General features: G+C 41.8%; 1 protein-coding gene across 3 annotated transcripts in view; it reads left to right on the forward strand.

Moving 5' to 3' along the window:
- The window catches only part of LOC146547262 (uncharacterized), a 78,952-nt gene that overhangs the window by 17,083 nt on the left and 38,633 nt on the right, over positions 1 to 23,236 (forward strand). For all 3 annotated transcript variants that reach the window (XM_085265926.1, XM_085265924.1, XM_085265925.1), the window contains exon 2: positions 13,030 to 13,100. The gene's annotated coding sequence lies outside the window, so the exon portion shown is untranslated. The remainder of the gene's footprint in view (positions 1 to 13,029; positions 13,101 to 23,236) is intronic.

The raw sequence follows: 23,236 nt of genomic DNA on the forward strand, positions 1-23,236 counted from the left end.
TTTACTGACAGGGCGGTTTCCCTGCGCACGGCCTGAATGACAGAGTTGCCCCATAAGACGTGACAGCTGTTGACACCAACTCCGAGATGTGTTTCCACGTGTTTGTCATTTATTGGTGTTAACCATGGCTGCGTGTTTGCATGTCAGGCGGCTGACCTGCCAGCCCAGGATATGGGCTGCGTTTTTTCTCTCGCCCAGAACGTATTTTTATGTTTTTCAGCAAGTAGTATTTTGCACGTGTGAGTGTTCATTTGCTATATTTGAATGCACACGGTATATCATTGGACCTTGCGTCCATGCTAAGTGTGTGGATGTTTTTGTGCTGTGACATCCTCCTCCACTGCAGTAAAAGCCCTGTGCAGCTGGCCCCCTCCGCCCTGCCTGATGACTTCCAGAAACTTCCGCTCTTCACTCAGTCTCAGTGACACATGTGTCCTCTCTCCTCCAAGCCTGGACGCCACAGCAGCTCTGCAGGGCTTATCGTCTCTCCCTCATACTTCTCTCTGAAGAAACAAGCCAACATCTGGACTTAAATATAATTCAGTCCACCAAAAGCCTTGCTAATAGTCATTCCTGAATCGATTATTGGTGTACTTAATTTTATGTGTTTGTGCTTAATCTGCCTTATTATTCTTGCTCAGCACTCAACTGCAACTTGTTCAGGAAGTCATTTGGTACGTTGTCCAAACAACTGTGCGACCTCTGCTGCTCATTTGCTCTTGCTTATTTGCATATAAACCATGAAAAAAGAAGAGCTCACTCTTTCTCTGCCAGTAGCTTAGTGCTGTCCTGTGCTGTTGGAGCTTCAGGACTCTAAACCTCAGCGTCTGACCACTGGTGCCCAGATCTGAGCGCTCCCTGCGTAGGTGCTAATTTAGAACAGATGGCATGTGGAAGCCAAGGTTTAGATCTCCCCTGAGCAGTAAAAGGCTCTGAAATGGGGACATCCCTGCTACAAATTACCTCTGTCTACTTTTCTTTGCTAGTAATCTGCCCCTGAAATGATCCACAGAGAGTTTGCATTATTAGTAAAAGACTCAAGGCATATGCAGAGCAACAAAGGGAAGCAACAGTGGAAGTTACTTTTCCCTCTTTTGGCACGTTTGATTCATTGTGCCACCCTCATTTCCATTTAGTTTGCCTTTGCTGTGCGCGCTTTAAGTCTTGTGCAAAATCTCTGACCTTTGTTCTGTTTGCTTGATTATTTGCTTGCTTTGCTGCATTCAGACACCCTGCAGGTAAAGCAGAAGAGAGAGACGGCTTCAGTTGGAAAATGAGCACCTGAGGCCGATGTTCTCCAAGAGACGTTTGGAGCTTTGAGGTAGCACGGTTGCTGTGACAGGCAGTTTAGTTCTTTAAGGTGCAGTTTGTAGCATTTCTCCGAGCGCTTTTTAATTGCCAATGTGCCAAACCCAAAAAAGATTAGACTTTCACGGATCGACTGATTTCTGTGAGGCATGTCACTCAAGTGGAATTTGTTGCAAAATCAAAAAGATGTGACATTTATGCTTGCTCGTAAGCATTTTGCCTAAATGCCATTCTTCCCCTACAGCATTGCTAATAACAGCATGCAGCAGTATTGGCTCGATACAAGATGGCTCTAGCCAGTGTGATATCAATTATTTGTCAGTCGAGTCCTGAAGTCAGTTATCTCAGGGTTTAGAAACAGGACGGCAAACCAAAGCATAGATAAACAATGTTGTATGAATGTGTGTGTGTGTGACTGGAAGAATGAAACTTGCAGTAAGAAAGCCTTTTGAGTGCTCAACAGTCATCTGTCCAATATGAGTAGCAGTGGATTCACTTTTTTCTAATCAAAAGAAGGGCCATCATTTATCAAATTAACTCCTGCAACTGACCTCAAACTAGCGACTGATCCCCCAAAGTCATCAGCAAAGGGTTGGGAAAGCAGTGAAGCTTCCCCGTCATTAGCTTAAAATGCAGGTTTAAGGCACTTCCACATTGGCTAATGCTAATGTTAGCAAACAACCTACCACATCTAGCTCCTACCACATCACAGAAAGACGAAAAACGAAAACTGATCTGGTTTCTGACAGGATTGGCTAGAAAGCCAGCCAAGGTTAGCCAGCTGCTTCTACATTCCATAGTCACTTATTTGCCTGTGTTTCCAGATAAGCTATGGGCTCAGTCAAACAGACATAGAAAACTGTTGGTGACCATCTGGCAACCACCGTTTGCAAGGAGACCAAACAGATGGCGAGTAGTCACTGGAGGTTGTGGCCTTCCGCTACAAGTGGTCACAAAGCAGCATACGATTCTGCACTAAAAATTTTGGGATTGCTTTCCAGGTCGAACAGTCACCAGTAGTTTCATGGAAGATGCCAGTTTGTCTCTAAATAATTACAAACTAATGATATTGAAACCATGAAAAGTGCAACGCAAACTAGAAACAAAGAACATTCTCTTTCAAATCAATCTGTTGCAACATCAAGGCACAGCTTTTAATTTAAAGATGAACATTCATGCTACTACTGCACATTCACCCAATGTATATACTATATATATATATAATGTTCTTCCTCTACACCCCCCACCCCCCCACCCCCATTTTTTTGCACATGTCGAGGAGTGTGTCAGGCTACATTTCACTGTGTGTTATACTTGTATAACTATGCATGTGACAAATAAAGAACCTTGAACCTTGAACCTTCATCGTTTTCGGGCTACAGCACATGTTTTCAAGTTTCACTTCAGCTTGGATGATGAATAGCATCAAAGAAGTTGCCTTTATACAATACAGGAAACTGCGACAATGTGCAATCAAAGATATTCTGAGAATGTTCTCGGTGTAACACTGAATACCTCTTTGTGACAAGTTTCACGGTAGCTACTAACTGTAACCTCAAGAAATCACTTGCCAGCCAGTCGGGTAATACGCACAAAGGTTGCTGGGTGTCGCTGGCCAGGCTCCATACCTAATACTCACCAGAAGAAGAAGAATTCCTATAATTTCTAATCTTTATAATCTCTTCTGCTATTTGCACATTCTTTACTGTAAATTCCTAAGTTAATTTGTAAATTTTGTAGTAAACTAACTTGTAAATATTGTAAAACTTTTCTTCTGTCATTTAATGGTCGGGCATTGTACAGCTACAAGCATTTCACCCCCATGTCATACTGTGTATGGTTGTGTGTGTGTGACAAATAAAATTTGAATTTGAATTTGAAGAAATCCAGATTTACCTCCTGAAGCCATTCTGGCTATTGTTAGCATGCACAAGGTTTACTCTCTTTATAACAGTGTATGATTTATATAAAGTCAATTAAATATCTTTGGGTTCGGCTGTTCTGGTCAGACAAAAAATTAATTGGTAAAGTCAAACCCTGCCTCCTTCAGTCCTCACGCTGAAGCATCCTTGGGCAAGATATTGAATCCGGACTTGCCCCTGATGCCTCCATCAGAGTGTGAGAGAGTGTGTGACTTAGGCTGAGAGCTTAGGCATAGATCAAAGCAATATACAATTAAGGTGAGTGAGACTTGTAGTATAAAGTGCTTTAAGTTTTCAGCTGAGTAGAAAGGAGCTACAGTCCATAACAGTCCATTTACCATCTCAAGCTTGGAAATAAATGTGATTGGCTCTTCTTTTAAAAATGCACAGTTTTCCTATACTTTATTTTTTGCCCTTTTTTCAGCCTTTTCTGCCTAGTGAAGTTTTACAAGGGGAATATAGAGAGCATGTTGTGATTTTTCCATGGGGTAATACAGGATCTTGTACAGTAGCCTGTGTTAGAGTTCAGCCCAGGGTGTAGGAACTACTTCAAAGCCTTCGGCTACACCCTGTGGTTAGTGTAAAGCCAGGCACATGCAAGCTAGAGTGTTCGCACAAACCTTGCAGACAGTTAATATATACAGCATTTATTGTAAGGCAGGCACACGCCCTCAGACAGGCACAAATTTATTTAAGTCCATAAAAACACTTGACTGCGTGTAACCCCTAAATTCCCCCCACAGTCTTAGCATCAGCCTCCTTCACCCACCCCTCCACTTCCTCTCTTTTCTTTCTCCTCAAATCACGTCTCTGTTTTAAACTGGCCTCTCTGAGGCATATTTCACATTTGAGGCATTTCCTGTGCTCTGCTCATATCTGAGAGGAATGACAGTCCGAGAGTAGCGCACTCAGGCCATCTTTAGCCTGCCAGTGTGTGTGTGTGCATGTATTATGTGAATGATGGAACAATATATACCCCCCTGAGGCCTTCCTGCTGGGTGGTAAAGGGAAAAATCCATCACACTCGATATGTTATCCTGTGGTGGTCCAACTGTTGCACAGGACTGGACATTCCCACGCACTCACTGTAAGTTACAGGACACATTTTGAGGTTTTTGTTATGAATGGCAAGCCAGTTGAGATGGTCTGACGCTCTCTTTTGGCAAATGGACCGCCTGCTATTTACTCTTGGCAGCGGCAAACAAGTACGGCTGCACTTTGACAAGCCACTCAGGCTTTTATGCTCTCAAGAGCTTTTCACCAACCTTCTTGCAATTGTGCCTTTTGAATAATGATAGGGTGACTGTGTCAATATAATAAACAGTTTCCTAAGACATTAATGGATCACAGTTCATCTGGTGTGTGGATGTAAAAGGAGTATGGCACCCTCTTTGTGGAGGAAGATATGTTCTACTGTTTGTCAAGGGGAAAAATAATCTGCTTTCATGCCAACCATTAAAGCATTTAGCTTGTTAGACTGAATAACTGATGTTGCAGAGCATGAAACAGGCATTCAGGAAGTAACCATCCATTAGACAGGTCCTCTGGGAACGACATGCCTTCGTTTATTCATGTTTTGTTCCTCCTAGCTTTCACATTATATTAGCAACTCTGGGACGATAGTCAGTCTTTGGTTCATAATGATTTTTATAATTGGCTCTGACAAGTCAATATGTTTTATTTTCACCCTCATATTGGCTCAATAAGGCCTGGTCTTCACTGTTGGTCATTTTTTATGTTTTATTTTATTATTTAAGGCAGATGTGAAAGGGGATTGATTTTGCTTATCACCAGCTCTTTCTATTTTTGGACCCTAATAGAGTCGCAATTCAAAAGAATCCTTATTTATCTTATTCCTTGATGCTTCGGGTCACATTTTAACTCCCTGCCACCTTCCTTAAACAATTCGGTCACAACAGAGTAAAAATAGGACGCCAACCTCCTCACGACTTGGAAAAAAATCAGTGATGGCTGGGTGATTGGATGTGACTTTTTTGCATTTGGCAGCCAACTGCAAGTAGTTGCAGCCACCAACTGGTTGGTCAGAGAGTGAACATTCAACACCCTCAACCTCTGGGGTATCACTTTCACAGGGCGAATGCATAGATCACCTGGCGAGAGGCAACCAGTGTCCAGACAGCTGTGGTCTGAATTGGACTGGTCTAATTTATAAATGCAGACAAATTGCCAGCATGCTGCAATTAATCTGAGTCAGTCAGTTCAGATGAGTACAGCTTGTCTGTGACCCATCTCTTTGGAATAAAGAAACAAGACTCCCAAGCCCCTTTTTGAATTTGCAGATAAATTGGCATCCTGCAGCAACTATGTCACTATTTATAGTCACTATTTTTTAGTATTTCTGGTTAGAATCTATGAGTTTGTGGCTGGACTCTGAATGTAAGAAGTTAATGTGAATATCTTTGCATATAAACAACAACAGACTTTTGTTTTTCACTGTTTCATCACAGTTCATCACTGTAATATCACAAACAGATTGCATGTAACTGCCACTGTGACTACATCCAATCACAAACCGATTAGCAGACTGTGTCCATCCTATTTATCACCGTCTCCATACAATAATGCATGAAGACACTGGTTTCCCTTTGTGTCACAGATTCAAAGTAGAAAACACTGTCTGCATCCTGAGTTTTTGACTCACAGAGATTAATTTGTTTTATTAATTAATTCATTGTCTTAAAAACTCATGTGGTTATTTGGGTATTTAATATGAGTATCCGCTATCTGCAGTATATAAGGAAAAGCAAACATTTGTTTGACTGTGATAGTTTCTTGTATTTATGTGCTTGACTCTTCTCATGATAATAAAGTATCTACTTTATAGTAGCAGCATAAAAAAACACCACAAAAGAACAGTTTTCTGAGACATTCTGCTCCTACAGCGAGTTGAGACCGTACTAGAGCTATTAAAATCACTGAAACTACGAAAATGTTCCTGCAGGTCAGAAAGCAATATATGACTACATAGAAGCATAGATGGTGACAGAAGTAGCTTTTAGGCAGTCAAGGCTTAAATTCAACAGAAGGACAAGATTTTTTTTCTTTTTTTCCCTTAAAGTGTTGACTGGTGTCTGGTGTACTTCACTGCAGAGTTTAGACTAAGCGAATAAGGTGGGGAGCAAACGTCAAGCTCCTCAAGGAGACCTGAACAGGGCATTGGAATTTGAGATTGAAGTTTTAAAGGTTTAAACAGCTGAATTGAACATTTTGCTGATCTGTGGCTTTTAAGTGTAGAGTTACCTTTGCTGATGACTGAAGCTGTCATTGTAAGCTTAACCATGTTATTATGTTTCCTAGGCTGACTGGAAAGTCCACAAAGCATGCTGATAGAGACCTGAATTTGTGCTGAATTTTAGAAAACCCCTTTTTTAAGTTTAATTTTTTACTCATACTGTACTTTCCTACTCTCACTAACTGGTAAGAGTTGTGATGGAAATGATCTGCGTCTCAAAGGACTCCAGGCTTACCCTTAGATACAGCAAAAGAAGGCCACCCAGGAAAGGTAGTTTGGTATCTGACTAGGCTGGGTCCTCAACACTTTCCGAGTGATTTTTTTCAATGTATGTCCAAACACTAAGAGAATGGGGAAGACCAAGGACATGCTATGATTATGTCTCTCGACTGGCTAGGGAGCTTGGTGGAAAACTATTGCTGGGAAGAGGGAAGTCTTAGCATTTGTACTAACACTGATGCCCCTCCATATCAGGCCCAGAGAAATGGCAGAACATGGATGGATGGTGTGAACCAGCAACAGAGTAACCTAAAAATCTTAACTGAAGTGCAGATAGTTGGAATCTGAAATTAGGATGTTACCAGACATGAATATAAAGCAAGGAACATTTGTGAGCTATAGGATTGTGCAGAATAATTGTCTTTGTGGTAAATCAGTGGATGTCTAATGACTTCTTATGCTGTCTGCAGCGCACACGGCTCGGATAAGATGTCACGCAGTGGTGTTTGTGTGAGTCACGCTGTTGTGTCTATATACAGAAGGCTCTTAAGGGATGGAGCGGATCAGCTCATATGTTTGGTCTGAACAGAGTCACCTTTGACCTCTTAACATCAAAGCGTCCTAGAGCAAACATCAATAAGTGAATGCCTTGGCAGAAACATAGGAGAGAAAATTTTTGTCCAATAGGCAAATTTGAAGCAGAGTGAGACTCAAAACCAGAGAAACCTTTGAGCAAGTTAATCAAATTGATATTGTACTAAAAGGAGAGACTTTAATGTAATAATCATAATTATCCTCAGTGGACGAAGTTACTGGTGATCTCTGGTTGTTGTTGTTTGAATTGGACGTCAGCCTCATGCTGGAAAGAGATTGCTCCCGCCGTCCTGCTGATGCTAGCGGTGATCCAATCCTCAGCCATTACTGTGCCAGCACAGGCGATTATTAGGTCCACGTCTGGGTGAAAGTATTAGCGTGGAGTTAACATGGTAAGAGGAAACAAGGAAACATATGAATGCAACCTTTATGTTTTTTTATAAAGCAGGCCAAAATACTAAAAAGACTTGGACTCTTAGATTGGGCTTGAGGGTTTTAGCATTGTTGTGTCTGCTATGATTAGTTATTGACTGAAGACTTACCTGATCATCTTCCAGAGCCAGGCAGGCTATAAAAGAGTCTCTAAATCATTATCACTGCTCTCTTATTGAAATAAATTCTTTCACTCTGAAGTTCCCCTCCTGATTGAGGAATTTGCACTCTTTTACCCAGTGTGACTCTCTTTGTGATAAGAGTTCGTCTCTACTGGGATTTTACTTAAGTATTTCCACTATTTCATTTTTAACTCTTCTATTCCCATTCATTCTAGAGGAAATTTTTATCAATGAATAAATAATGCTGTTTGTATAAATTTTGTAAGAACAAATAACAGAACAAGTGTCAACTGCCTCCATAGACCTTATAAAACATATTGTAGATGTAGATTCATTTTATCTCAAGGCCACCAGATGGCGATAGCTGTGGCTGTAAAAAAGATAAATTAATAAAAATGGTCAAACGACTTTTTGTCTTGACCTCTCTAAACACTATCCTGCTGAGTTTATAGGTGCACTCCCTCATTTTGGATCATATTCAGTAATTTACATCTTAATCGTACTAGTTTATACGTTTCAAAATAGAGGATTAACTGTAGTATCAAACCATATGCTCACTTGCTAATAAAGCGTCAGTCATTAGTCAGTGAACGTGCAGGTTTGTGTTGAAGCAAAGCTGAAAAGCCTTTACAAATACCTTGGAGTGTGTGGGTTTGTTACATTTTTTTGTAAGTAATGTTGATGACTTTGAGGTTTGAGCTCTTGCTTGGACAAAGAGCTTTGAGACTGTTGTTTGATTTTTTTTTTTTTACAAACCAGTCCTTACAGTAGATGCTTGTTGGAACCACTTGCAATTTCATGGGTGTAAAATCGCAGTTTCAGGACTCCTGATTAATAAAATAACATTTTCCAAACTGACCCATGTAGCTGCTATGCCACCTCTTTCCAACGTTTCCGGACAATGAAACAACCAATCACAGGAGATTATAGCCTCGCCTTGATGGATGTAATCTGTCTGACCAAGTTGCATCAGACATCTTAGCTGTTGCATTACACAGCTTTATAGATGTGCCGTAATAAAAAATTTCTCTGCCTCTTTAAGCTGCCATTTGTTATCCTGATTCATCTCATAACCTTTAAAATGTCAGAAAACATCGATGGAACATCTAAACCTAAGATTAGCTTCCCACATTCCCTTTATCTCGCACTTGTTTGACCTTATTTTCCCAAAGCACTCGCTGTAATCTTTAATCGATATCTGCATTCATATTAACTCCTCTCAGCACTCTCATAAGCTACAGCAGTCCGAGTTATACAAAATAAAATGGAGCCGCAATCACAGCCCTAATGACACTGAAGCACCGAGGCTGCCATCGCTGCTGTTTTGTCCTCGAAGCACCTGCAGTAAATTTGCTCACTCAGCCAAACGTAATTTGTGCTAGTGCTGCATTTTGTTTTTCCTCATGCTTTCAGAAGATGAGTTGTCATCTTTTGGGTATCTTATGATGGTACTCAGGCAAGTCTGTATATATATCAGTTCCAGTAATAGTCAGCAGCTGGTTGCTATCCTGGAGAAGCAGATGATGCTGAATTAGTTCACACTGCAGTGATTTGCTTTAGAACCTCCCTCAAGTGCTAATCCATCCCTGTCTGTGTATGTGTGCGTTCAGCTTCCAATCTGGCAGGTGTTTGCGTTAAAGGCAAGAGTTAGAGACTCGATCAGAGGAGGTACATCTTGAAATTACATTATTTAAAAGACTTTTCTTCCAGCCTTATTCTTGTGATGATTTGGGTGTTGTCCAGGGATATCCAGCAGCTCTTCATACAGGACCAAATCATCCACGTCTAGCTGAAGGAGCCCGGGGTGATTGCACAGAAGTCACGGTGATCAGTTCGGCCAAGCCAGATCATGATGACTTGGCTCTGTCCCAGTCTTACAGAAGAAGAAGAAGAAGGTGTACTTTATTGGTCCCCGTGGGGAAGATCCCTCTCTGCATTTAACCCATTCACTCAGTGAAGCAGTGGGCAGCCACTGGGCACCCGGGGAGCAGTGTGTAGGGACGGTACCTTGCTCAGGGGTACCTCAGGGTAGCCGTTCAGGGGAATCGAACCCCCGACCTTTCGATCATGGGGCCACCACTCTACCTACTGAGCTATCCCTGCCCTTACAGAAGCCAAACACAACCTTCATTGACCAACCTGTGCTTCCAACAGTGCAGTGAGATCGACATAATGTTGGATCAGTCTGCAGATTTGAGGTCTGTTTGCACTGATTTGTTTTACCAACCACGTGTGCGGCTTAAACACAGGGTGAACAACATGACGAGTGATCTGCCTGTCGCTGTGTCTTGTTGACAGTTCGGCTGTGGCATATTGGCGTTAGCGCAACCGACATCTGCTTTCTGGGAGATTAGATGTTACCGGACTGTGCTAGCTGGCTCTGCAGCTTCGGTCCAGGCTTGGTCTCTAATCGGTGCTGGCACGACCTCCTTAAAGGCTGGAGGCGTTGACAGGGACGTCTGAGCCTCCCTCCCCCAATCTTTCATTCCTTCTGTTCGTCTCTCCATCCATCCAGTTTTCTCCTTATCTCTTCCGTCTCTCTGGACTTCAGACTCTGACGGATCTGCTTTGTTTCTCGGCTCATGATGAGCACCGAACCCTCCCGAAGAGGTGAAATCTGAATATGAGCTCATATTTTAATTTGACACTGAGATTATTTTTCAGCTGTCATTTTAAATGTCTCATTTGTTTTCTTTAAACTTGATCCAGACCTCGATGCTGACAGGTTGATTATAGCCTCATGCTGATGGCTCTTTCTGCTTGTGGTCGACCGATATTGGTTTTTCAATTACCAATAGAAAATCTTCAGAGAGCAGGGTGGCCAGTGTGTATTGCTGATATCATAATTTTTCACATTGGAGACTAAGAGAGGATGTGGAAGGAGCACAGCCTCTAACTTCTAAAGTGGTTTTGGAAACCGTAATGACTCTGTCCTTTGTGATTCAGCTTCACATCAACCTCACTGGCCTCCGAGGTTTGGCGATCATGTCAGGGAGTGTCTCTTGACATCAATGTGGTTGTACTGGTTTTACTTTAATGGCTTAATTTATTGGCTCCTTAAAGGGCAGGTCCTTTAAAAATGCTTATGTTCAGAATAAAGACCATCAACTTTTTATAGCATTTTTTTTTTGGTCATCTTATAGAAACTGTAAACTTGTACATTTTAGATTTTATATTGCAAAGTCAAGACCCTGTATCAAAGATTGACTGTTTACTGTTTACTGTAAGCTTAGCTCAGGCTTGGTCTCCACAAACTCCAGATCATTAGACAGTAAATGCTCCTATATTTGCTAGCAAGTTGCTAACGTTATCGTCTGCGATTAGAAGCAATGGATGTGCGGTTGGATATTATGAGAACAAGTCTTTAGTCTTTGAATGCGCTCCCATGATTACTAGCTAAAGACTCGGTCACGCTATAGTAAAAATGGGGCAGCAACCTCCTTGCAACTGGTGGCTACCTCGTTATTAAACTGAATATTTTGCTATCAGAAACCAGCAACCGCCTGGCTGCCCAGAGTTAAACCACTCTTGGCCTCTGGGCAACCACTTTGGATGGATGGTGATTGCACAGATTACCTTGAGGAAGGCAACAATCACAGTCTGATTCAAAGTGACTGCAGTCGCTCTCACACTGATGAAGGTTCACACATAATTGCCACGTAATTTATGAACACAGGATGTCACGTTGTTGCAGTCAGTGTGAGTTTGTCTACGCAGGTGAGCGTTACTCGTCTTTGACACTCAATTCAACTGGTTGGCAACTGGTTGTATTTGGGTTATGTTCCTTTATTAAAGGCTGAATAGCAAGGCTGTCATTTTGTACTTAAACTGCTGCACTGCAGCAAGTCTGTAACTATTTGTCTGTCACAGCGAGTGAGAAGAGCCATGTGGAAAAGGAAAAAGAGGATCCAAGCGCAGGCAGTCGTGAAGGTGTGAAGGTGATTTATTGAACACAAAAATATGGAGAGGCAAACGGCAAAATGGAGAACTAAACTATACTGGGACAACTAAACTACAGAGCAAGAACAAGAACACGAACCTGAACATAAAGGAAGGAAGGAAGGAAGGAAGGAAGGAAGGAAGGAAGGAAGGAAGACGATGGTACATGATGATGAGTCACGTTATAAATGGGAAGTCATTGGTTCTTTTTGCGGTGACCTGAGTGAGACAAATTCTGACCAAGAAAAAAATCTGAACCTGTCGTTTGTTTCATTAAATCCACTCACCCTTCCAATTATTCAAATTTGCACTCACTCAGTCTTTTAGCCACTCCAGCGCTCGGCTCATAATCCCTGTATTTATTAACATCTTTGACATCTCTAGTAGCTCACGTGATGGATTACTGGCCCGAGACCATTGTTAGCCTCTGCACTCTAAATATATTTCATTTCATGTGGTTTGAGGTCGGAGGCCTGGTGAAACCGGGCTGTGTGTGCTTCTGCTCTGCTGGTCCGGCCTCTGCAGTCTACAGACATCCCCCCCCTCACCCTCCGGTTCCCCTTCGCTGTCTTTGTTTCGGTGCTGCTGCTGCTGCACTTGGCCATGCCTGCAAATGAGCACCAGGACAGAGCAATTATTCACCACAGGGGCAAACCCTGCACCCCTCCTTTGTACATACGATACACACACACACACACACACACACACACACACACACACACACACACACAGATACTGTCATGTTAAAATGTTTCATGCATTTGTAATGTGTAGGGCTGAGATAAACAGGGAAGAGAATGAAACGCACTTCTGGAAATTTCTTGGATGGAGATGGTCTTTTATGTTGGAACTTAATTCCCTCTGGGGGTTTGATGAGCTTCATATCCCTTTCAAAGATGAATTAATGTAGCCCTGACACACACACATTTCTTGTGTACATCTCCACCCTCCCCTTTTCTCCACCCAACCCCAATGTAATGCAGACACTGGCTTGTCTGCAGCACTATCTGTATGTGTGTGTGTGTGCGTGCTGGTGAAGGGGAGATCTTTGTGAGGCAGTGTGCCGGTCCTCTGTGTATGTGGATGAGAGGGAGTGCGTAATCTGCAGCGGCGTGCTCGCCAGCTCCGCTTGCTGACAAAAAGGCATCTCTTCGTCTGCGTGGCGCTGCCCCTCTGACTCCTGCTCTCTCCTCTTCTCACCTCTTCATCTCTTTTCTTTTTCCTCTCTCTTTCTCTGCAGAAGCCGCTGCCTTGCCCCCTCCCCCTTGTGTCCTCTTTGCAGACAAAAAGCTGGAATAACTGCCCCACCAGGTAAGATGCTGTGTATTATATTATATAGTCCCTTTCTAGCTGCTTTTACAGCTACAAATATGATGTGCATGCTCAGTATTATACAGGCTGGGGGAAAAAAGGAAAATTCTCAAGAGAAAAAGAGCCGGCTTTCTTTCTTTCTTCTTCTCCTCTTCCTTGTCTGATTGTGTGTATGATCTCTAATCAGCATCTCCCTGGGTATCATTCTCTTTTGTTTGGCACAGATTGAGAATATTTGCTGCTGACATATTCGAAGGACGGCGAATATGAAAAAAGTGATGCTGTGATAAGCCAGGGGCTGTTGTTCCTCTGGTTTGATGACCTTTAGTCTTTGTGACGTGCTCCGTCTAGACACCCCTGATTATTCAGCCACCACGGTTCACTCAGGGTGAGCTGCTGCTGCTGCTGTGTGCCTGTGTGTGCGAAACCGAGATAAAAGCCTGATCTTCTGATTTTTTTATACTTTATTTCACTTGGAAACAATGCTGATTGGGTTCTATTTAGAGGCTGTAGCTGTGATGGCATGCGGCCGTTGGCGGTTAGCGACTCATAGCCAACAGATTGTTGGTGGTTTCTCAGTGGGAGCGACACCAAGCCGAGCGAGACCGCGGGATGCATTACGCTGCCTGTCAGCGCCGGCTGAGCTGGCTGTCACAAGTTTGCTGACAGCTCGATCGACTTTTGGAGCAGGTGGCGATGTAGCGCCCTTTTTTTTCTCCCACTCTATCTTTTCTGTTTCTTTTTCCTTTCTTTTTGTCCTTTCTACTATTTATTCCTCCGCCTCCTGCTTTTATCTGTTTTGTTCTTTCGTGTTGTGGCACCATCCGAGGGGACAATAAACCACTCCATATTCACTTAGTAGTTAAACAAACTTCTAATAGTCTTAATCTCACCGTAATGCACCAAATCTCTGTTTCTCTGTGTGTTGGTTTGTTTCTTTGTCCACAAACTCCTCCCATATCATTAAGAGTTGAGCAACCGATCTTGGCACACAGGTTCATCTTAAGACCAAGAAGGTTCTTATCTATATCAGATAAAATGAAGCCATCCTGTCGTTGAGCAACAGTCTGTTGTTTTTAGCATTTATGCACCTGTGAAAACATATTAAAGCATCCTATCCTTTTAAATTCACAACAATAACATTTGAATTATACCCACAAAAACTGCATTATGCATGAGAAATTATGACGCCTTCAAAGCAACTGACAAAAATGAACTGGTATTTTTTAAAACTAAACAACATCTACTATGCATTTCTTGCCAGCAGCACCAACAGGGCAGACAGTACTGTAACATGGGCGTGTAACGGCATGCACCGGTGTTTATATGTAAGAAGCCTTTTCCTCCCTTACTTTTTATAGTGGACAGTTGGCCTCGGGCAGGTTGCAGTATTCACTGTAAATGAAAGATGGACGTAGGCCTGTGACTCACATATTTATGTATATATATTTATATGTATATAGTCCTTGGACAGGTCTCCAGTCCATCACAGGGCAAACACACAGCAACTCAGAACCTTCTCGCTGTGAGGCAACGCTGCTAACCACCACACCGCTGTGCCACCCTCCTACTTTTGTTTCTGCCGTCTCGCCAACGTTACGCATGTATAACTGCGTGCTAGAAGTCACCGCAATGTCTGTCATATCTATAGTGGCATGACGCCCCCTCGCTCCCCTCCCTGAATCCCCTTTTCTCTCCGCCTATCTCTGTCTCCGTCTGCTCGCACGGTTGCTGGGCAGCTCTCAGGCGAGCTGTCTGCTTTCTGGGACCAACTTGGGATGACAAGCCAGGGCTGAGGCGGGCAGGACGAGGGGGGCGGATGCGCCCTCTTTCTGTCCTTGTTGTTGGGGTCACAGCTTGTCCCCCAATCACCCAGCACCTCCTCTCCTCTCTTTCCCTTTTTTTCCCCTCCTCCCTCCTCCTGCATCCCTCTTCCGGTTCTGCCAAGCCCGTGCCTTCGGAATAGGGCGCAGCAGGCAGTTAACCAACTGTTGCCATGCTTGAAGGGCAAAATGAGTGGGAGAGAGAAAGAGTCAACACCACCCTGCTTCTCGCTGCTGTTAGTCAGCGGAGATAAATGTAGGTGCCACAGCGAAGTCAAGTGCAGAAAAGAAAGGCACTGTTTTCTCTTCATGACATCTTCAACTGCAAAAAAAATATGCCTAAACTGTAGATTTAATCCGAAATTGCAGGGATATTGAGCCCGGGTATTTAACAATACAAAATGCAACTTTTTCCGAACTTCTTAATCAGGTTCTTAATCATTAGGGGGGGAGATAAATTCTAGGCTGATTATCCAGCTGGCACAGGAGCTGCTGTAGTCGCCCAGCGTTTCTCAACATCTGCCTCTCAGGCTGCAGTGTTTTTATACCTCCCTGTCAGAGATTAATGCGTGCTGTGGATAATTTGAAGAGGCAAAGTGTTGGAGACAGGAACACGGGAGTCCCTTGACTTTGACAGGAAGCCCTGAAGTGAGTGTTGACAAGTGATACTTGATGTGCATGACGCTAGATGCCAAAGCTGTAAGAGGAGGTGAGCCACAGGAGACAGTTTGTCATTTCAGGGGCGGGAGGGGGGAAGACTGCAGCAGAGCCGGTGAACTGACTGGTAGTGTATTTGAGGAATGCGGGATGATGCTGCATAGTGGAAAACACCCAGAGGAGGCCAATGACATGAGGTAGCATCCCGTCAGTTTGGGTGTTGAGTGGACGATTTAAAGAAAACAGAACTTGATGTATTTGCAAAATTCATCTCAGTTCGCATGAGGTTAAAGGCTAAAAATAACAGAAGCTTCAAGAGGTGCAGTTTTTAATCAGCTTTAGTTGAAGTTTTAGGGCAATCAGATTGACCAGAAGTGTTATTCCCAACAATAACCACCTCCGACAGTTTCATCTTCTCCTCGTGAGATGATTACAGGAGAAAAGGACGTCTCATTTGAAAGCCTGAGACAGTCGAGACAGCACAGGACATATAGGTTTTTCTGACACGTGTCTGGGTGCAGATAAAAAGGAGCAAGGTGAGGTAGCTGCTTAGTAACAACAGGTAATAAAACCCAGAGACTAAATGTGTACAGCATTGAGCTTCAAACGGTGTCAGGTGTGCGTGTGCTTTGTAATTTCTGGCCATTTCAGTGACTTGAGCAGAATCTTACTTAGATTAAAGTTTCCTTTTAACCTCAGATGCGCTCAGATTTAGAAAGCAGCGTAAGTCATTAGTTTAAAGTTTAATAGTTTTGTAATGTAACTCTTTACATGATCATTTTCAGTTTTATTCAGTTTCTGTTAACTTTTAGATTGTGTTTGCTCATTTCACTTTTTATTTGTTATTTTAGTTTTAGTTTATACTTATAAATTCACTTTATATTCTTTATATTTTGCTATAAAAGTGTGATTTACCCAAACAAGTGCAAGAAAATATAAAGACATTAGGTGTCGCTCAAGACTTTTGCACAGTAATGTAGATATATATTTGTCATGGGCGACATTTAAGACATTTAAGATGTTCAGAGTAGCTTTTATAACACAAACTAAGAACTAAATAGTTCCTGTATATTATCATCGCAGAGGTTCACATTGGCGGCTAGCTTATGTCTCAGCTGCATATTTCCATCAAGGAAACTTTAAAAAGCTTCAAGGATTAACCAGAAATGTCTGCGTAACAACTGCAGTCTTCTTCCTAAATGTTTTTCACTCTCTTTGCATTCCTCAGGGTGAAAGTAATGAAATCGCAGCCTCCGGGCACCATTTCGGGTGGCGCTGTGCTAACGTGTTGATTGATGAATGTGCTTGTAATGCTCCAAGGCCACTAAAAACCTCCATATATACATACTGTGAATGCATATAGATCAGTTCAGCCACCTGTCCTCGCTGTTAACTGCAGCTGTCGTCTTGGAGACACGAAGACCCGCACCTGGTCCTTCCTGCTTTACAGAGGAGAAAGTGCTACGAGCACATGTTTAAGCTTTTAGGTCATGTGAAGGGCAGAGAGCATTACACGTAGGAAGCATGTGTGTTTATGCTCTTCTCTGCTGTACTTCAACAGTGAGTAAAAGAGCCAATCCATTATAAAGCTCATGTTACTGTGTGGTTACTTGTTGTAGTCAGTCTAAACATGGGAAATTTTCTAGCTTCTTTTTCATGCTAATAGCATGCTATTGCAGCAACTAAATCCAATAATCAAAACCACATTTCCTGTTGTTTCTTGTCATAAACAGGATATTACTTTTCTCTAGGGCTCCTGACTCAAGGATCAGACTTAATGGATGCATTTAAAGAGCTGGATTCCACGATGCCCTATTTTTCCAGTGAAATTTGCTCCGAAGCATCTTCTCTTGGGTCCACTGAGTCCTCTTCTGGCTGACTCCTGCACACACTGTACAGTGATACCTCCCTGTGTGACTTTTTAACATTTCAAATTATGACAAAGAGAGATTTGCATGGATTTTACAGGTCTACACTTTCCTACTGGTTTCCTGTAAAACAAGTCTGTTGTTTAGCCACAGGGAAAGTGGAGAGAACAGAGTTTTGGCTGTGTTGCCGTCTTAAGATAAATGTTTCAGTCAGGAACTGTCAAAAGTAGATCGGTATTTCCTTCTGCAATTTTTATTTAGCAGCTTGGCTCTGTGCAGGAAGCAACACAAACATCCCGGGTACAACACAAAACAGGCATCAGTGACGTAAGACAGAACACTGAGTCATGCAGCGTAAAAGGAGGAACTGGGGTGAAGGTGGGTTGCAGAGTGGTTTGCAGATATACCACAACTGTAGGGGAAGTCAAAGGAAATTGATAAGTTAATTAAGTGTGAGCTAAAGCAAATTTTACATTTCAGCCTACCTGCTGTGGATTTCAGGTTTCACTGGGTTACATTAGCAGCTAACTGAGATCAAATAACTGTAAGTTTTGCTGTCAGATGATAACTAACGTCACATTATGCAATTCATTCCAGGAAAACAACCAAACAATACACAAATTTGACTGGGATACTCATCTAAGACCTCCCTTTAAGTTTCGTTCTCACTCACTGTTTACTTTTTACCATTTCCCACAAAAATCTACCCAAAGTTAAAAGTGTGGATAAAAATACACCTTATTGCACCTTTAGACATGACTGTGTGACTGTGTTTATGACCATTTGAAAGCACTAAAAAGCACGTAATAAACTACTTTGTTAATGTATGTGGCTCTTAATAAAAAATAACTTTAAGTACTCATTTAGAGTAAAAAAAAACACTACTGGGAATAATGGGAATTCAGAGTCTCAGGATAAATAATTAATTTCTGATGAAATTGTGAACTAGAAAAAGAAAGGCCTTTCTAAATTATAGTATGACCCACAAATTTATCTGTGACACCCCCTATGCTAAAATTAGAGCCAAACTAATGCTGTATTTTCACACCTCATAATTCACAGTCATGTGAAACTTGTAATGAAGCTTTGGTCCAATCGTCATAAGCTAAAACAAGTTTGCAGACTTATGTAGAAGACAGATACCATCTACAGTTGTTTGGTTTATTCCCTGTCATCTCCTATGTTTCTTTTCTCTCTGATATTAATAAAGTTAAGACAGCAGTAATGTGCTCTTCATATTTTGTGAACATGTGCAAACATACATCCAAATACAATATATAAGGCAAAAAACAGAGTTTGTACAACTCTAATGTGCCTGAAAGTCAATATTTGGTGGGACCACCTTTATTCTTCAGCACAGTCTGAACTCTCTTAGGCAGCTTTCTTGTCATTTCTTTAAGTCGTCTTCAGGAATAGTTCTCCAGGCTTCTTGAAGGACATTCAAAGCTCTTCTTTGGATGTTTCTGCCTTTTGTTCTGTTCTCTGTCAACAAGATCCCACACTGCTTCAATAATGTTGAGATTTGGGCTCTGGGGAGGCCGATCCATTATAGTGTTCCATGCTTTTACTGTATTTGTGTGTTTGCAATCATTGTCATGCTGAAAAGTTGAGCTGCTGACAATCAGATGATTTTCAGATTGTATTTAACAGTGGATCAAAAAGTGATGGTGCTTTTCTGTGTTCATAATTCCACCAATTTTGACAAGATCTCCAACACCGCTGGCTGAAATGCACATCAAACCATGACAGCCCCTCCAACATGTTTTACAGATGGCTGTAGACGCTCACTGTTGTACCGCTCTCCTGTCCTCCTCTGTACATACTGCCAATGATTTGAACCAAAAAATGTGGATTCATCACTCCATCAGACCTGGAAGTCCAGATGCATCTCTCAGGTCCTGTGTCAGGTCATTGTTGGATTTTTTTTCCTGTTTCACCAGGGTATAACTTTTAGCTACTGATCATCTGCTATAGATAGTTTATTAGGTCCAATACTTATTTCATCCAGTTTACTCAAATATTTTTAAGGACACACTGCACACCATGCTGAGATATGTCAGGTTTTCAACTAATAGCTCTTTGGGAATCATCTTGTTGGTGCAAAAATACTATTTTACCTGTCAAACTGTGTAATCTTTGACATTTTTTTTTCATAAATTCAACAAAAGAAATGGTTTCTTTAACAAAAGGGGCTTTTTATGCTTGGACGATTCACAGGTCAGTGTTAAGTGGCTTAACAAAGAAAAAACATTCAGGTACACCTTTTCATCTCCAAACTGGTGCTACAGTCATTAATAGTTTTCACAGGGATCACTGATGCTCACCTCTTCTGTAGTTTCGAAAACTGCCACCTTCCTTCTCTCTCTTTACCACTGTGTGATTGCACTGATTACAAGTCTCCTGCAGAATAAAAGAGTTCAGGACTAGATGGAGAGTCGTGATTGGAATAAGGCGAAATGAATCACTGAGGTAATTACACAGCGGCGATGGAAAGATAATGAGAAGTCGTAAGCGTTTAATGCCAAATGTGAAATGGTTATCGACACCAACATGATGTAGAGGAACGTTAAAGAAGTGCAAAGCCTAATCTCATAGTTTGCAGTACTTATTGGGGATTAAAGACTCCCTGTAAAGTTGTCTTGAATTATTTCTTTGTGCAGTATCCGCGCATATTACAGAATGGATTTCACCTTGAACTCCTATAGCGACTTTGATGCATTAAACATACCCGTGTTTGCGTGTGGCCTGAGGGATTGTGTATGAACAGGTTTGTGTGTGTGGGGGGGAGGGAGGTAGGTTGCCTGTGTGAATTATAGATGAGGAAGCGGGGGTGATGGCCAAGTTAAAAGGGAGGAAGCAAAAACCTTGGAGGAGAGTCTCTGTCAAATTATCTGTCTGGATCACCAGCTTGAACCAAAACACGCCACAAACACAGACCGCAGCTTCAGCGCTCACGTTGTTACCATAGAGCAACACGTTTCCTGCAGCATGTTTTCATTATTATTTCAGGAAAATCTTTGTGTGGGTTTTGAAAATAAAACCGGAGAATCGAGTGGCACTTTAGTGATTTAAAGTACAGCAGCATTGCTAAGCAACACGAACGTGCAGTCTTTATTTAGCCTTTAGCACTTGCTCGAGGAGGTAGGAGTCTGTTTAGCAGAAGCTACTAAGTCATCAGGTGGCAGCCATACTCATTATCCTCAGTAACCTTGGCACTAAACACAGGCCTGTAGGTGCTTTATGGATGCTTTGCATAAAAAAACTGTCTGAGATTGTTCTTAAAACTAGAGTGAAAATGATTAGAGGTGGTTTCAAAATAGAAGTAATCCTTGTCAGTGTTTCTTCTAAAGACACCTCTGTGGATGTTGTGAGATCATCTACTCATCACAGGACTGACAATTCTGCCCTTTCACCTACTAAGTGATGTGTTCACATCTGCCAGTGCTGAAGTTCCAAGAACTTCAGTTCCGCCAATGGCCACTAGGGGCCAGCTCCGAAAGTGAGTCAATCCCCATGGACGTCAGTGTGAAAATGTCCAACTCTGAAGCAGAAATTATAGTAAACATCTTGCTGCAGTGGATGGTACTTTTCAAACACAAGGGATTAGAAATAAAAACCTGCCTCTAAAACAACCCTGCTTCAAAAATAAAGAGTTTGCTACCCAGTCATTATACAAGTGCTTTTTTCTATACATAATAGGGGTGGGGGGGGGAAATCGATACTGTGTAGTATCGTGATATTTTGTTTGCTAATAATGTATCGATACAGGGACAGCAGAAATCGATATTTTGTTGCAAACAAGGTTTTTGGGGACTAGAACTCTGACTTCAGAGCATGTTGATCCTTTTTCTGAGCAAGAATCCTGACATTCCTTCACTGTCCAAATGTGTTTAACTTTTTTTGGCAGCAATAAACATGACAGTTTACTTATTTTAATTTAAGACATGTTTTATTTTAATTAAGTTTAAAACTTTTTTATTTAATGTAAAATTATATTTTGTTTTAATTTACTTTCAAATTATTCAGTTGCTGAATGGGCTGCATAGTTTTCATAAGTTGCATAGTTCAGAATAGCTATAATTGTACCAGATGGTTGCATTCAGTTAAGTTGGACTAGACTATAATACAAGCCGTTCAGTTTGTCAACAATAAAACTGACTGAAATGAGAGAAAGACTGAGTGTGAGACTTTGATATTAGATAAAATGAATATTGATAAAGTTTACCTTTATGTACAGAATCTGAATATCGCAAAATATTTAAAAAAAATTGCAATAATATCGTATCGTGCGTTAAGTATTGTGATAATATCGTATCATGGGATGTATGGTGATTCCCACCTCTAATGCACTTTTAATCTAATGTTCACATACGAATGCATCAGGGGCAACTCAGGGTGCCCAAAGATACATAACTTAGAGGGGCCAAGGATCGACCCTCCAACCTTCTGATTGGTGGATAGCCTGCTTTACCTTCTGAGCCACAGCCAAACCTTTAAACTTAATCATAATCTGTGACATTGTTGAGAAAGCAAAAAATGTATGAGTTCTATGAAGGCCACTTTAGTTTTGGATGGTCGTGCCAGCTGCAGTAATTTATATGTGGCAGAAATGCTGTTCTTGGACCACCTGGTGGTGGGTAAAGCATTACTGACAAGCTACATCAGCAAATACAATAGACATCTTCAAAAGTAAAAGAACTGAAGTGACAGTGGGTTGCAAAGAAGCTTGCAGAGTCAGCAGCAACTGTTTGCACAGTGATGCAATTTAAGCAGCCTATCTGAGATTTGCAAATGACGAAGTGTACAGGCTGAGCCATGGTTTCGTGTTGAGGGGTTGGAGCTAATGTTGTGCTCAGGGGGGAACGCTGTGATGGGGAAAACTGCTTATTTATGAGTTTTCTTGGCATCCAAAGGATAGGATAAGAGTATGGCTCATTGTGAGCTTTCTCTCAGGGTTTCAGCATTAAGATCAGTTAATTGCCTTTGAAGAAATGTCGAAATTGACCTGATCAAGTGAGACAGATCAAGTGTCTTCTCCACTGATTTTTAGTTAATGTATGTTTGTAAAGGCTTCAGTGTGAAATTTGGATTTGGATCTCCAAGACTCTGCAGGTCATTTGCCAGAGTTAGAAACTGCCAATAATGCAGAGAGGCTGCTCAATTAAAACACAACCAGATAATTCTGGAAGTGTCTTTCTGCCATTTTTTTTGCCTCTTCTCATTTCAGAGAAGTTGAGCGAGGTTTTGTCGGGGCCTTTCACACGACACTAAGATGAGTATTAATTTCCTGTTTGCCTCATTTCTGATGAAGAGGGAAAATCTGTGGATTATGTCACCCTCTGACCTCCATCTCCGCCTTCCTCCATCCTTCCTCCGTCTTCTCTCAGTTTGCCCCCTGTTTGACCCACTTGGAATCCCTCCTCCAGGGAGGCGTATGCGGGTCAAGTTGGATGTCAGGATGCACAAAAAGTATCTAGTCATCTGTGTTCGACCTTTCCAGGGGCTGATGAGTAATGACGTGTTTGTTCCACCTTGCACTTTGTTCTTTTGTTTGTTTTTAAACCGATGAAGACGATGCGCTGGTGGGTTGACAGTCGCTTTGGATGACTGATAAGATTGTGAAGATGTCAAATTATCATCCTGTAAAAGCTTGAATTAATGAGTTTGGTGATAAGATAAGAAACTCTTTAGATATATCGTTTTTGTTAAAAAGCAGTCTGGGGAAATCAGTGGGTGTTTGCTGATTCTGGTGCTTTGCAGAGACAAAGAGACAGTCATGAGAAGGCCA

The sequence above is a fragment of the Mchenga conophoros genome, linkage group LG23 (genome assembly GCF_057382185.1).
Source record: "Mchenga conophoros isolate Kocher_MC1m ecotype Shallow Benthic linkage group LG23, M_conophoros_male_GT1.1, whole genome shotgun sequence".
NCBI lineage: Eukaryota > Metazoa > Chordata > Actinopteri > Cichliformes > Cichlidae > Mchenga > Mchenga conophoros.